The sequence below is a fragment of the Cupressus sempervirens genome, chromosome 4, assembly GCF_028749045.1.
Source record: "Cupressus sempervirens isolate cs-2001-9-10 chromosome 4, ASM2874904v1, whole genome shotgun sequence".
Taxonomy (NCBI): domain Eukaryota; kingdom Viridiplantae; phylum Streptophyta; class Pinopsida; order Cupressales; family Cupressaceae; genus Cupressus; species Cupressus sempervirens.
Window position 1 is genome coordinate 191,367,128 of NC_143121.1, and position 15,952 is coordinate 191,383,079.

Genomic DNA, 15,952 nt, shown 5'->3' on the forward strand with positions numbered 1-15,952 from the left:
TTATCACATAATATGGACCTCACAAATTGTGTTGTACTGCTAGGGATGAGCAAATTAGGATCAAGTATTTCCATAACTTTTTTAAATGATTGCAAGTGTAGACCAAATTCAACATAATTTCTACAACAAGTTTCTCGCATCTTATTTATGCATACAAAGGAAGGATGTAAACTCTCAAACATTCTCTGACATATTTTGACATTTGAAAATTCTTGTTTGAATGCTTCAAAAAGTTTACTTTGAGTTATATCTATGAAATGTTTTGGATGTTCAATTTTGGCCCTTGTTTCTTGATCTTTAATTTGTATAGTATTACGCCTGTTGGAAGAAACACGAGAATGTGTGGTCCAAAATTCAATAACTTGTCTTTTTACTTCTTCAAAAAATTTGTCTTTTCAAGGAACTCTACAAATATTCACCTAGTTATTCTCAATGTTATCATCTAGCATATTTCTCCTCTTGATGTATCTCTGGACAATTCTTCTAGATATATGTAGTACATCAGAAATTGCACGTACCTATTTTCTATGTGTCAATTTTCTACTAGATATAGTAGTCATCAATGCTCTACGTGCATTACTCAAATCACCTTCTCGAGTTGTGTTGTCAATTTTGTTATAAGCATTTTGCAAATTTTCAACTATTGTTTTATTAATATTACGAGCATGGCTTTTCTTGTTATCAACACCCAACAACTCTAAGACAGGTCTCATATCTCTTCTCCTAAATAACTTGACAAATAATTGTGCCTGTCCAAATATACTTTTATCCTTGAAATATTCATCCCACATGTTCTGACAATGCTTTTTGATAGTGTTATCATTTATCATATCTTTAGATGGAATTTGGTTAAAAAGTAGTTCTTCATCCAAATCCATCAAATTTTTTATGCTTTCTAATTTGTCTCTATCAATAGAACTGCCAATTTCTTCCTCTTCATTACTTTCATTTTCTTCATGAATCTCATCATGTTCAGGAATTTCAGTAGGTTAGTTTTGAGCATGTTTTGTATGGCCTTTCATTTTGTCATCTCTTTTTCTATCATATTTCCTTGATCTTTTTCTTTTACTACCCATTGAATAATTCAACCTATAGAAAAATAAATAAAAAATTTAGATTTCACTAAATATCAGCTAATGGTTCAATATATAATACATAAAAATAAAAATAATTAGAAGAGAAAAAAAGCACCTTCAAAATATTTGATCCTTTGCAATATTGATTAAATCTGCAAAATAGTTGTTGAAAATTGCTTCAAAATTAATTATTTTTTGCAAATCTTCTTCCAATTTTTGCTGTCCCTGTATATTTAATTATTTAAAAAAGATTAAAAAAAATATTTTTATATCAAAAAGTCACACTAACCGCTAGTGGTTTCTCAAGCCGACTAGGGGTTTCAGTCATGGCCAAAATAGTTTTGGCCGTAACAGTCTATGTGGCAGCCAAACAAGCAAAAAATAGAACTTCTGTAAACATCTCACTTTGAAGGCCAATTTGACCTACTAAATTAAAGTATTTTTTAAAACTAAAAATATACTGTTGTAGTTCTCAGAGTCACGATTATGATTGTATAATTTTTTTAAAGTTTTGATTTTGAATAATATGTTATAATTTAAAAATATTACAAGTAGGTATGTTAATATTCAGTAAGATGTCTATTCAAAAATAAGAAAAAAATAGTAAATCATGTTAATTTTTTTAAAAAAATTTTATGGTGCACTAGAGGAGAGAGTCTTCTTCAAGAATATGTAATTTTAAAAAAAAATATGTAGATTTGATGGAAAAAGTTTGACGGGAGAAAAAAATTGTCTATTTATGATAACTTTGACTTTGACCAGTTATAACTTCAAAAATATTAGCCGAATTTCAATTTTTCTTTTTTGGTGCACTAGGAATACATGTAAACTCTAACATATTCCAAAATCAAACCAAAATATGAACATTTGCATATATTTGTTTGATGGGGGAAAAAACTCTATATTTTTAGTATTTTTAAAAAATTAAAAAATACACTTTAAAAATTCAAAAATAAATAAAATTTTCACTCAATTTTTAAAAAAAAAATTATAGACATAAACTTCATCCAATTTTACACATTTCATTAGTTTACATCATCTTCAAATTCTAAGCACAAATACCACTTTTATTTCGTTAAAGTTGAAGACTTTAAATTTTGATATCTCTTCTCCTTTATAAAAGGTAACACAGGTTTGTGCTTTTACCCCTTGGGTACTTCTCTTTTTGATATCTTGATCTTTGTGCTTCTAGTACGTTCAAACTAGTCCTCTTAAGCAGATGGCTCTGATACCAATTGTTGGAATTCTTGAGAATAACTAAGAGGAGGGTGAATCAGTTATCCAAGGTCTAGATGTATAAATAAAACTTTTCATAGCTTAGTGAACCCATGAAACATTTATACTCATGCATACATCCATAAGATTATGCAATCACTCAAAACTTCTAGGTTACTATCAAATTAACTTGTAGAAATGTAAAGCATGAAACATAACAAATTCATCAACACACATAACACAATGATTTACATGGAAACCCAATTTGGGAAAAACTACTAGTAACATGCTACTCTTTTCACTCTTCTGAAGTGATAGCCTATGAAAGGCCAACTCTATTAAAGGTTACAATACACACTGTTAAATGTGACACTGTTAAAGGATTTCAATCACCCTCTTAGAAGTGAGCCTTGTTAGAGGACTTTAGACCATTCACTTGGATTGTCACTTGGTTAAAGGATTTACAAATGACTGTTAGGTCAACCTTAATCCAAAGGATTTACCCTAGACTGATACACTTGTTAGAGAGTAACAATAAGGTTTAATCTGATACAACTTAAAACTTCATTTGTAGATTACAAATCTTTATTCAGTCCTCCATTCTAGTTGGCTTTCACTCATTGCATCTCTGATAGCTTGTTCACCCTTCAAGCATATATCTCCTTAAGCATTCTTTCTTAACATGCCATTGCAGACTTTTTCTTAGGTCACTTGATGAAGCAAAACCCCATGATTCCTTCTCTCCCTTAGGTTCTTGCACATGAAAACCTTTCTTCATGACCAGCCATTCCTATAAGTAGGAAATCAAGATCTTTTGTCGCTCATTCTCCATTGTCCAATTTAGGGTTGTGATGGGTTAGATAGGATACAATGTATCTACCCCATATTCCATATCTATTCTAGAAACTACCTCTAGAATCCACTTTGAATTCACCTCAAAATAGTTTACCTAGGATTCTATGCCATTAGCTCATCATCCTTATCTTCCGCTTGGTTCACAAAATTCAAGAAAATAAACTTGTTAGTATAGATTCATCGAATCCATGATCTTTAAAAAAATGCAGTAGCTCGGCATTATCAATCTTCTAATGCTCGGCACACACTATGTTACTTGGCATCCTCTAAAGTTTACTCAGTATCAAAAAAAGTTTACTCGTGCTTAACATCAACTAAACTTTACTTGGCATCAACTGTCTTTCTCGACATCCACTAGAATTTGCATTTACTCGACTCCAACTAATTTTCTACTTGGCTTGCACTGACCTTTCTCGACACCTACTATCCACTCAATCAAGCTTAGTAGACAAACTTTGTATCACATGTTCTTTGAATCTTTCTTAGTGTAGCCAACATTTGTAACCTTAATTAGATTATCAATGCATCATGTTACCACTATCTTAACTGATCATTGTACTTCATTACATAAGCATAACTCTACCTTTCCTTTAGGTGTCATTGTTACATCTTTTGATCAAATCCTCTTCATCAATCAACTAAGTGATAGTACTTGAATCTTATAAGAAATTGTCTTACCAACAAATAGCAGGTTTAGTAGGTTTGACATCAGCAACAAAAAAATGATTGAAACACATAGTCTTGTTCAACAATGATCTCTTTCAATATGTTTTTAACAACTTTTCCTTAAGGAATGCTACCCACATTATCCTCGTAAAGTCATCAAATACAATCATGAAGTATATTACACTATAGAGTCAGATCTATATGAACAATTTCCAATTTTGATGTTGTAGAGAACTTCTTGCTGAGAAATGAGATTTTCTTCTCCTTAGCCATAACACATTCTTTGCACACAACATTAGTAGGCTTCACAATTTTAGGTAAATATCACACAATGAATGTATTACTAGCCTTCACAATATTATCAAAGTTTATATGAAAAAATGTTCTTTTCTACAATTAGGTGATATCCACTTTTGCAACCAAGCACAACATTTTTGTAGGGTTTGGCTGAAAAACATTACCTCTTGATCTCGTACCAGTTCCTATCAACTTACCATCTTTTTCCTCGATAATGCACTTCTTCTCTATAAATTATAACATATATCCCTATGAGTCAACTTTCCAACTCTCAATAGGTTATTCTTTAATCTATCAAAAGGAAAAATCATCTGTATTAGTCCTTCCCTCAAGAGTAATAGATGTTATCCCCTTGATATGACAAACAACATTATTACCAACTCTGACAATCCCTCCATCATGATTACTAAATTTAAAAAACATATTCATGTCACCTGTCATATAATGTGAACACCCACTATCTATGATCCAATTAGATTTCTTTTGAACTAGTGAAACCAAGGCTTTCTCTTCTTTGACTTATTTTATCACTACAAATCCTAACTCATCATCACTTTCATTCTGAACTCTTTCATTAGACTCATAATCTTCATTTACATACAAACAATCTCCAAGCCTTCTAGACTTGAAATCCTTCTTATACTTTTTCCCTCTTTTAGGAAACTTAGAATAAAAATTACTAAAGCATAATCACTAAATTCATTGCAAGACCAACAGTTAAAGATTCTCTTACCATCTGGTTCTCTCCTTACAAGGAAGGGAATTACTTCTTTAATCCATCTATCCTCCTAAGGTTTGGATTTTCTAATACTAGCATAGTTTGTACTGGTTCTTTCACTTTTTGACAAGGAAAGATGAACACTTAATGCTCTAAAACCACTTTCCACTCTAGGAAAGTCTTCAATTTTCTTCAATCTCACTTCTCATGCTTCCAATCTTCCATGAAGAGTCTCTCTACTAAACTTCTCAATGTAATATATCACTTTCTTAATCATCTTCACTATTTGTTTGAATGGTTGTGTCAATGTTTTCAAGATCTTACATACAATCTCATCTTCATCTTTAGATCCATTACAAGAATTAATTCAGACAACAATATATGGTATTCTACCAATATAGCTTCTTGCAAATTCATCTTCCGTCATTCGAGCATCTTGAAACTAACATATCTAATTCTAATTGTATTCATTTTAAGGAAGAGATGACAATAATGCTTCTTTGGCAACCATATTGCACATAAATATATATATTTTGAGTTCATTTCATTCTTCAAGTTTTCTTTCTTCCACAATCTTCTTTTCATTCTTTGTCATTAGCTAATATCTTGGACCCATGCATAGCAGGCATGTCTTTGTCTTTTCTTTCCAACTGTCATAGTTAACTCCATCAAACTTAGGACTTTGTTTTCTAAAGTGACTCACCATTAATATACTTAATTTGTTAAGCTTTTACATCAAGGACATGATGCTCTAATACCAATTTTTAGAAATTAAAGTCCAACGAGATGACTTAGAGGGGTGGGTGGGGAGGTGAATCAATAATTAGGTCAATACAACTTTTATCAACCTTATTAAACCTTAAGCATGTTAACAATATACTCAGCAACCATAAGAATGCACATACATAATAATACTAGATATGTTATCTAGGGAAACCCTTGATCAGAAGAAAAACCTCAGCGGGGATGGTACCCAGAAAATGATGTACTAATATTAAAGTTCCCTGTAAGAGGATGGACCTTGTTAGGAGTTTGTTAAATACATTCAGTACATATCAGTCCCTATTAGGAGACTTTGAATCTTTGTTAGGAGATTCCAGCCCTATTTGGAGTTTTGTGAACACTGTTAAGAGTTGTAGAAGGCGGATAAACCCACTGTATAAATAGCTTTAGTGGCAAGACCACCGAACTCGCTCTCCAACTGGTATCTTTTTTATTCCTTATAGAATAATAGAATGTAGAATAACTTGAAGTCATATATCCTCTTGACTGGACCAAACCTCCTCATATCTCTATACCATATCTTCAAAATCGCATAACATTAATCCCTTTGATCCCTCACACACATTTACCAACTTCTCATATCACTTGCACAATTCACAAATCGACACTTATTCCATCCTTTATACCATGTCCTCAAAATAATTCTCTGACTTAGTCTTGAATGTTTCTCAATTAAATATAATAGGACCTCATTAAGATATTACAAAACATTACATCTTTTTGGAATTACAAAAAATTGTTGGCTTACAGTAAATAAAACTTCTCGCATGTGCAACCTTGAGCCTTGTGCACTTGCTGATGTAATCATTAGGTTGTGTATAAATAATTTCTAAATTTTCACATCATGATTCTATCCTTATTAATAGATATAATTCAAACATCATAAACTACTTCTTAGGTACTCTGTTTGTGCACTATCTTTTGTAACTCTTGAATAAATCTCACATTTCTCTGACTTTATGCATGTGCACTTGTCCACAAGTTCAATACACAATATATAGAACATATCCTCAACTTTTCTTGACCTTACCATCAATACATAGTCTGTAAAACTATGTTCTATGTCTACTACTCTACCTATATTTATAGAAGTAATACTATGTTGACATCAATGATAAATAAAGTCATGAATGCAACATGTCAATTGTGTTAACAATCTATTCAATTTTTAGGATACTCCCCCAAAGGAATACTAGGAACATTCATGCTAATATGGTTCCACAAAGACTATAGTATTCTATGGTGAAAGGTATTTTATGATGTGGGTAGCATTTCCTAGTGATAAATTTGTAGATTTTGAGAAATTCAAGATATTAAGAGTAGAATTGAGAATGAGTCTACCTTAAAGATTAAATGTTTGAGATTTGATAGAGGTGGATATTTTACTTTGAATAAGTTTAACAAATTTTGTGAAGAAAATGGTATTAAAAGATATCTTTTAGCTCTTGACCTACCTAAACAGAATGAGATATCAAAAATGAGGAATAGAACAATGTTAGATGTAGTAAGAGATATGATCTTTGAGAATAATGTATCCAATATCTTTTGGAGAGAAACAATGAATACATAAGTGTACACTATGAATAGAGTACAAATCAGACAAGGGACTAGTAAGATACCATATGAACTTTGGTTTGGATATACTCCCCTAGTTAAGTATTTCAGAATCTTTGGAAGCAATTGTTACATTAAAATAGATTATGGTATTGGAAAGTTTGATCCAAAGAGTGGTGAAGGTATGTTTCTTGGTTATTCATTGAAAAGAAAAGCATATTGTTTTTTAATTAGAGAAATAAGACTATTTTTTAGAAACCAAGTATAAGAGTTGATGAGAAATTTAGAATTTAGGAAAGAATACTTCATTACAATTCTGATGAAGAATTTAACCCAAGGCCTAATAGAGAGCATGTTGATCAAGAATTATTTTATGAAACTTACATTGATTTGCAAAATGGAGAACAAGTTCAAAAATAGAGGAAAGAACCTAAATCTAAACCTAGAGTTGAAACAAGAATGGAAATAGTGACACCTAATAGAAACTTGATGACAAATCACCCTGTTGCACATATTATTGGGAGGAATAATAGAAAAGTAGTGACAAGGAAGAAGTTACATGAAGAAATATGTTTGATTTCCCAAGTTGAACCTAAAAATGATGATGAGGCTTGTAAAGATGATTATTGGATTAAAGCAATGAATGAAGAACTTAAAAAGAAAGAAAATAATAACTCAATAAAACTAGTTCCTAGACCTGAACAAAAAAATGTTCTTCGAACTAAGTGGGTATTTAGAAATAAGATAAATGAACAAGGTGAAGTTATGAGAAACAAAGTAAGAATAGTATGTAAAGGTTATTTAGAGAAAGAAGGTATTGATTAAGAAGAAATATTTGTACCTATTTCCAGAATAGAAGCAGTTAGAATGTTTTTGGCATATGCAGCTAACACAAAATTCAAAGTATTGGTAAGTGCACATAAATGAGTTTGAATTCTATGGAAGTCTGTGGATTAAGATCATGCTCTTCTAGAAATGAGCACTAGTTTTTAAAATATGAGCACTCGTATTAGGCTCGGGTGTTCGATTTGAATTTCAAAAAATGGGCACCCATGTTATTAAAAATCGGGTGCACATTTTTGAAAAAATAAAAAAAAATGAATCTAAAAAAAATTGGAACTCATTTTTCAAAATAAAAATGAGTACCCATTTTTCAAGAATCGGGTACCATTTTTTAAAAATTCAATTTTACTTTTTTTTGGTATTTAAAATGTGTTTTAAAAGTGGAAAATACTTTTTCAAAATAGGCACCCATTTTTTGAATTTAAAAAACAAGTGGCTATTTCTTACAACATGGGGCAAGATTTTTTTCTCCTTTGTCGGACTTCAGTTCGAGATAGGTTTGGTGAGACCAAGCCTATGCCTTGACCTCTCAAGATTTGGCTAAGCCATTGAATTGACAAATTCAGGCCTTTCCTTATTTCTTAGAGGGCCTTCCTGAAAAAAGTTTTTTACAAAACAAAAGTCCATTAGGGTTCTCATTGTCCTGATTTCGGAGATATAAATTTTAGTGTTATGATTTTATTTATTATTTTTGCATTATTTTTTAATCAAAGGTGGTACTTGAATGTAAAATAGTGAGGTTCAATAAAACTTTAATAACTTTTTTATTTTATGTTTTCTCTTTAATTAATTTATATGTCATCAATCTACATAGAATTCTTTTGAAGTTTAAAAAAAAGATGAAAAATGTGAAATTTTGATCAAATTATGGTCTTTGTACATGAGAGGTTTTAAATTTTACCTTTATAGCCAATTAAAAATTAAGGAAAAATATTTTCATCAATATTTGGTGGTTTAGGTAACTTTCTTTTAAAGGATTTACAAAAATTCATTTATTTGTGTCAAATTATGCTATTTGTACATGAGTGTGGTATGGTCTTGAAAAAGACATTTTGGAAAAGAGGTTCTTAAACAAAATTCGTCATATGGGTACACAAATAAATTACATATTCAAAAATCAGATTCCGAGCACTACAATCTTTATTTCTAAATTTTTTATATATTCAATCTCTAAATGCCTCAAATTTTGACATGAATTGACAAGAAATTTCAAAAATAGGAAAAACACTTCCACTTTTTGCCCAAAAGTGAGACCCAACTTCTTGCACTTACCCGTATATTAGATGGATGTCAAATCATCTTTTCTTAATAGTGAACTAGAAAAAGTAGTTTACATTGAGAATTCTAATGGGTTTTCTTTGATAGATCAAGGAGATATGGTTTGTAAGTTAAAGAAAGATTTGTATGGACTAGAACAAGAACCTAGAGCTTGGTAGGTGAGATCAGATAAGTATTTGGAAAAAATTGAATTTGATAAAGGTACTGATAGTAGTAATTTTTATTTGAAGAAAATTGACATTGGTTTACTAATTGTGGAAGTATTTGTGAATGACATAGTCTTTGGAGGTGATGATGAAGCTAGTAATGCATTTGCAACATAAATGAAGAAAGAATTTTAGTTAACTATAATTGGTGAGATGAAATATTTCATGGGATTACAAATTGTTTAGACCAAAGATGATTTTTTCATATCACAGAACTAAGTATTTAAATGATTTACTAAAAGGATTTGGTTTGGAAAGTTGTAAACATGTTGGAATAGCTATGGTAATTGGTCATACGTTATAGAAAAGATGAAACCCCTACTCCTAAGTGAAAAAAAGGTATACATCTATGATTGGTGGATTAAAATATCTAACATGCACAAGACCTAATATAGCTAATGCAGTTGGTATTGTGGCAAGATTTCAAGATGTTTCTAAAGAAACACATTATGTAGGACTAAATTTCTTTTTAAGATATTTGAAAGGTGCACCAAATTTTGGATTAAGGTATGAAATATCAAATGACTTTAATTTATGTGCATACATTGATGTGGATTGGGTAGCCATTGTGGATGACATCAAGAGAACTTGAGGTGGAGCATTCTTTTTAGGAGGAAGAGTGGTTTCTTAGCAAAGCAAGAAACAAGAAACTATTTCATAGAGCACAACAGAGGTAGAGTATATGACAAGAGCAAATAGTTGTAATAGGATTATTTGAATGAAAAAAATGTTGAAGAACATTGGAATTGAATTTATAGTTCCTATTTTCATACATTGTGATAACACATGAAGAGTGAGTATGTCAAATAATCCATTGTCATATTCATATGCAAAGCAGATATCTATTAAGTATTACTTTTTGAGAGAGAAAAGTTGCAGAGAAAGATATCAGAATGGAGCATGTTAGCACAAAGGAGTAGATAGTAGACATATGTAAAAAACCTTTGGCTAAGGATAATTTTGAGTACTTGAGAGGTATGCTTGGGGTCATGCCACACCTTTCTTTCAAGTAGTTGATGTAGATATTCCATCAGTCCAGTGGTAGTAGAGCACTATTTCATTATGTAGACTAGATTCTTGATGCATCAATTATGGGGGAGTACATGTGTTTGAGATGAGTCATTGAGGACTCTTGGAAACTAGTATTTAGTAGTTTCTTTAGACACTTGAGCTCATTGAATATCTTATTGATTATATTGGCATAATAATACCTTTGTCATTAATGTCAATGGGGTGGAGATTGTGCATAAAAAAATTCCTAGAATATGCAATTGGGGAGAGAGTGATAAAGAATATATGATGGAGGAGAGATTATTAAAACATAAAAAAAATCCTTATATATTAAATTCAATGGAGGAGAGTTAAAATAGCACATGAAGACATCCTATGATATGTGTGGGAGAGAATGACATATTGAATAAGTTCATTGGGGGAGAAAATTTGATTGATGAAGAGGATTTGAAATTAATATAGTTATAGTAGAGTGGAACAGTTGCATCAGATTTGGTATTCATGGAACTAAGATGTTTTTTATCTATGTTGCCATCAATTCCAAAGGTGGAGCTTGTTCACATGAATTTTGATGGTATTCCTATGGGGGATTATCCTAGCATTGTTGGAGACATGATTTAGAGGTAGTGTGTTACATTCATGAAAAAGTTTTCTATTGATGTCAACATACTGGTTTTCTATAGGATGCGAAGAGAAGACATATTTTATGTTGAAGATGAGAGTATGTTCAATTGAGGATGTTTTCTAATGATTTTCTTAAGTATCAGATTAAGTTTGCATGTAGAAAGATAAAGATAGATGATAGTTGTTTGAGATTTACGGAAGAAAGCATTCAGACATAGTTACAAAAGATAGTTTCTAGTAAATTGATTATATCTCCTAACAGAGATAGAATTTGATATAGCATAGACTAAGGTAGAAGAAATGTTGAAGATGACATGGTTAAGTGGGAAAAATCTAATGTTGCATGTGTGAAGAGTTATGAAGATTGTGAGCTGACAGTGTTGTGTAATTGTGTAACTATGTATTGTATAATCTTAATGTGGTCCTATGTTATTATTGTAAATTGTAAAAGCCCCAATGCCAACTCAATATATTATTATAGAACTTGGTATAAAGAAAACATGGTTTCCTATGTTGTAAATGTAAAGAGAGTGGATTATAATTTAATGCAAGCATCAAAACTTGTGTGTGATTGAGTGACCTTGATATTGAATATATTTTGGTCAAAGAAAATTATGGTGTAGTTGAGACATAGTGAGCTTACAAAGTGACTATAGATCTAGTAAAGAGTATTATTGGATAGTTTTATATTGGTATTATTTAGTGAAGGAGAGTATGAAGACTCTTTGGACAATGACTTCAATGTTCTTACCTGTGAAGCTATTTAGACAGTAGGTCCTTCTTCCTTCCACAACTCCTATCAAGGTTGGAATCTTCTAACATGGATTCAAAGTCTCCTAATAGGGACTGATATGTACTTAATGTATTTAATTGAATCCTAATAGAGTTCATCCTCTTAAAAGGAACTTTTATATTAGTACATCATTATGTTGGTAACATCCCCACTAGGGTTTTCCCTCTGATTAAGGGTTTCCCTAGTCAACAAGATTTGGTGTTATTGTGTATGATTATCTTTGTGTGGTTGTTGCATGATCAATTGTTTACATATTTAGGAATTAATAAGGATATTGAGCTTTATTTTAATTACATAATTTATTCACCCCCACCCTCCCCTAGTTATCTTTGTGAACTTTACTTTCTAATAGGTATTGCATCACTATAAGGACTCCTTATATTAAATTTTGACATTTAGACACTTTCTTATAATAAAATAATTGGTGAAACTACTTTCAATGCAAGAACTTCAGTAAATATTCCCATGGTATCTTTCTTGGTGGGAATTTATTTTCACACATTATATTATCCCACCAAGTGGAAGCTTCTTCTCTCAATTAGAAGGTATCCCACATAGCCCTTGATTGGCTAAAAAATTCTTAGGCATGAAAGCATATTTCCATGGTTGTAATCCAAGCCTCTACTTCCTCAACACGAGTAGTGCCACTAAAGTTAGGAGTAGTGAGATTTTTTAAGTCCTTACTTAGCTCCTCTAAATACTTTACTCTATAAATGACTACTTATGTAGTCATGCAGTAAATTTTTCTTTTTTATTGTTGCTCAAACCTCCTATTGTGCTCATGTTTCCTTTGAGCTTGAGATCTATGCTCTTAATAATGTCTTCTTTCATCCTTCCTACGTCTCAAATCATTTTGAAGGTGATCCATATGCTCACCTTGTTGTCGCAAAAGGTTATTTTTTGTTATATATCTAGTGTTAGAAAGGTGTATGTTGTCGATTTAAAAGGGCATTTACTAGATTTTGGATATATTTTGTAGGGAAGACATGGTGGAAGGTTAAAAGGTTTAAGACCCTTAGGAAAATCCTTGAAATTTTGGGGTCCTTCTAAAATACCCTATAAGGTTTTGGGTTCCTCTCAAAAATCCATTAGACCTGGGTTTCGAGGCTTGCCTCCTTATCTAAGTTTCTTATTTTTTGTGTTTTTGTACTAAGGATCCTCTCACTGTAATAGCCGGTTTCAAGGGCTTTCCAATCCTTTCCTTCTTAAAAAAAAACTATAATACTGAAAATAATATAAACCTATACCCTAATCTCAAGACTTTTAATGCTAACTCTAACTTAAATTTAACAATATAATTAGTCTAACTTTATGTATTATGTAGTAGTTTATGGACTAAGCTTTATTTGTACCCTATTTCATCACTAGTCAGTTTGTAATATACTTATGTAAATACTTTATATAAATATAGTTCAAACTTTTAACTTTTATCATAAAAAGAATATGATAGAGACTAAATATTTTGCTAATAAACACTCAATTTAAATTAAAAAATTAAAAAAAACTTTACTGTCATTAAAAATGAATCTCAATTCATAAGTATAATATATACTTCACTAAATCCATACAAAATATTATACAAAGTTCAATTTGTGAAAAATGTGTAAAAGTATTTCACTTTCATTTCAATATGAACATTTTCAGCTTTATAATGTTATAAGAATTTCTTTGTTAAACATTTTCTATTCTACTTGAAAAATAAATCTAAAACAAAATGCAAATATAAAAGAAAAAGCTACTTATAGATTACAACAATGACAAAGTACAACTATGTTGTTTTGAAATCTACTTGCTTCAAAAATAGAAGGGACTTGTATAGATAGAAAAGAGATCTAAAGAATACTTTCATGTCAATCGGTTGAATTAAATTATAATAATGGAATGTAAATATACCTTTTGATTCATAGATCTAGTTTTGTAAATTCTCTCTTTTTCCAAGGTTTTTATTTTTTCAAAATATTTACTCTTTATTGATTATTATGTATTTCTGGTATTTAAAAATATCTTGAATAAATTATATGGTATATTATGACATATTAAGTTAGAATTTTTTTTTTTTAAATCATTTAAAATTGTAAATTTTTGGGAGTCGTAATTTTTTTTTCCTACAAATTATTTGAAATATAAAAATAATATTTAAACTAAATGTATTTATTCAAAAAAAAGCATTGTAATGTTTATTTGTATAAACATTAGAATAATTTTTAACATTTTCAAAATTGGAGTCTTAAATCAGTCTAGTGTACAATTAATCTTGTTCTTTTAGATTGAGTTGAAGGAGATTTAAAAAAGGGTTATCCAAACATGACAATAATTAAAAAGAATATAATATAAGGAAATCTGCAAAGACCTTTATGTGTTTGAAGTGGTGGCTATTCAGAGAGGGGGTTGAATTAGAATAGAAGTTTTCTCTAAAATTATTCAATTTATACATCCCATTTAATGAAACATTAAGAACTGAATCATAAACATATAAACAAATTTCATGAAACAAGAATCTAAGATGACATAGCAATATAAAGAACTCATAGAAAAAATACACAAGATTTTGTGTTGAATAGGAAACCCTCAAAAGACTTTTGAATTTATCATAAGGAGAAAAAACACTTCGTTGGAACCTGTAACTTTATTGCGTCTCAACTCTTCTTTACATCTGTAGCTACAACTACTCAAGGCTACAACACTTATTATTCTTTCAATGTTTTGATGCCCTAGACATCACATATACACACAATTGTATGATTTTGATTCACACACATGTCAATGTAACTAATCACAAGATCTTTGTTCTTCTTAATCCATAAACTTCTCTATATTTTGCATCTATCTATGCTCCCTTAAATAGGATGTATCTCAAAAATTTACATGTAGTGTTCAAAAAATTTAGTTCATCTATGCAACTAAAAAAAATTACAAAAATGAAAATTTCAATAGTTTCCAAACCCTTAAGGACATGATTAAAAAGAAAATCCCTTTGAAAGTCAACAAAATATGTTGTTGTCTTGGGAGAGTAATCATTAATCCATTCCGTCATGTTTTGCTAGAAAACAAAATACCCTTTCATTTACAACAATGTAAATGCAAAATTTTATTGCACTAAATGTATCTATTAACTGATATCCAGAATCCTTTTTGTTTTATTTCAACTTGAAGCACAAGAATAAAGAACTTCATTTTGCAAGGATCTACAACCGTTAAAAATAGAAATCATCGCAACAACTTTTTAACCTTTCTCAACGCCTCAAAGTTCATCTAGAGTATATAGAAGTTCCTTAAAGACTTCCTTTTCTTGGAGACAAACTAAAACATTGTGAACAATGAATGTATTCCATTTTGAACAAGTACCGCATAGTTGATAAGTACTTGCGTCACTTATAGTAAAAACTATTAACAAATAGTAATGTAGAATATATTGATAACATTAATATACTTAAAATTTTAAGATTTAAAATCTAATTATTAATTTTAAAAAGTATTATGTTTTCATTTAAATGTATTTTAATTAATGAATCAATTACATAATTATATTATTTATTTGATTGTTGTTATAACAATAATTAAGTTTTATTTTTATTATTTAAAAAATAATAATTTATCTTTGATTTAAATAATTATTTTTGGTTTATTTATATTATTTCTTAATCTTAAATTTTTTTAAATATATATTTTAATTATATATGATCAATAAAATTCATATTTAAAATAATGACTAAAATGGATAAACAAAATAACATGTTTGTAAAAATAATAAAATACTTTATATTTAAAACTTTAATATATAATTAATTTAAGACTAAAAATTTCTAAAATGTTAACCAAATTCATGCAGTGTGGAAGGAAATTCTATGATAAGACCTTAAAGAATTTAGCCAATCAAATGACTTATAAATAAGTTTTCAATATTATGAACTTTAAAAAAATTGTAATTTCATTAAATAAAATATTAAATATATAATTAATAAGAAAAGTGGCAACTTGTAATTGGTTTGTGAATATAAATTTAATCACTAGTTAAGTGGAGTTATCCAAAAAG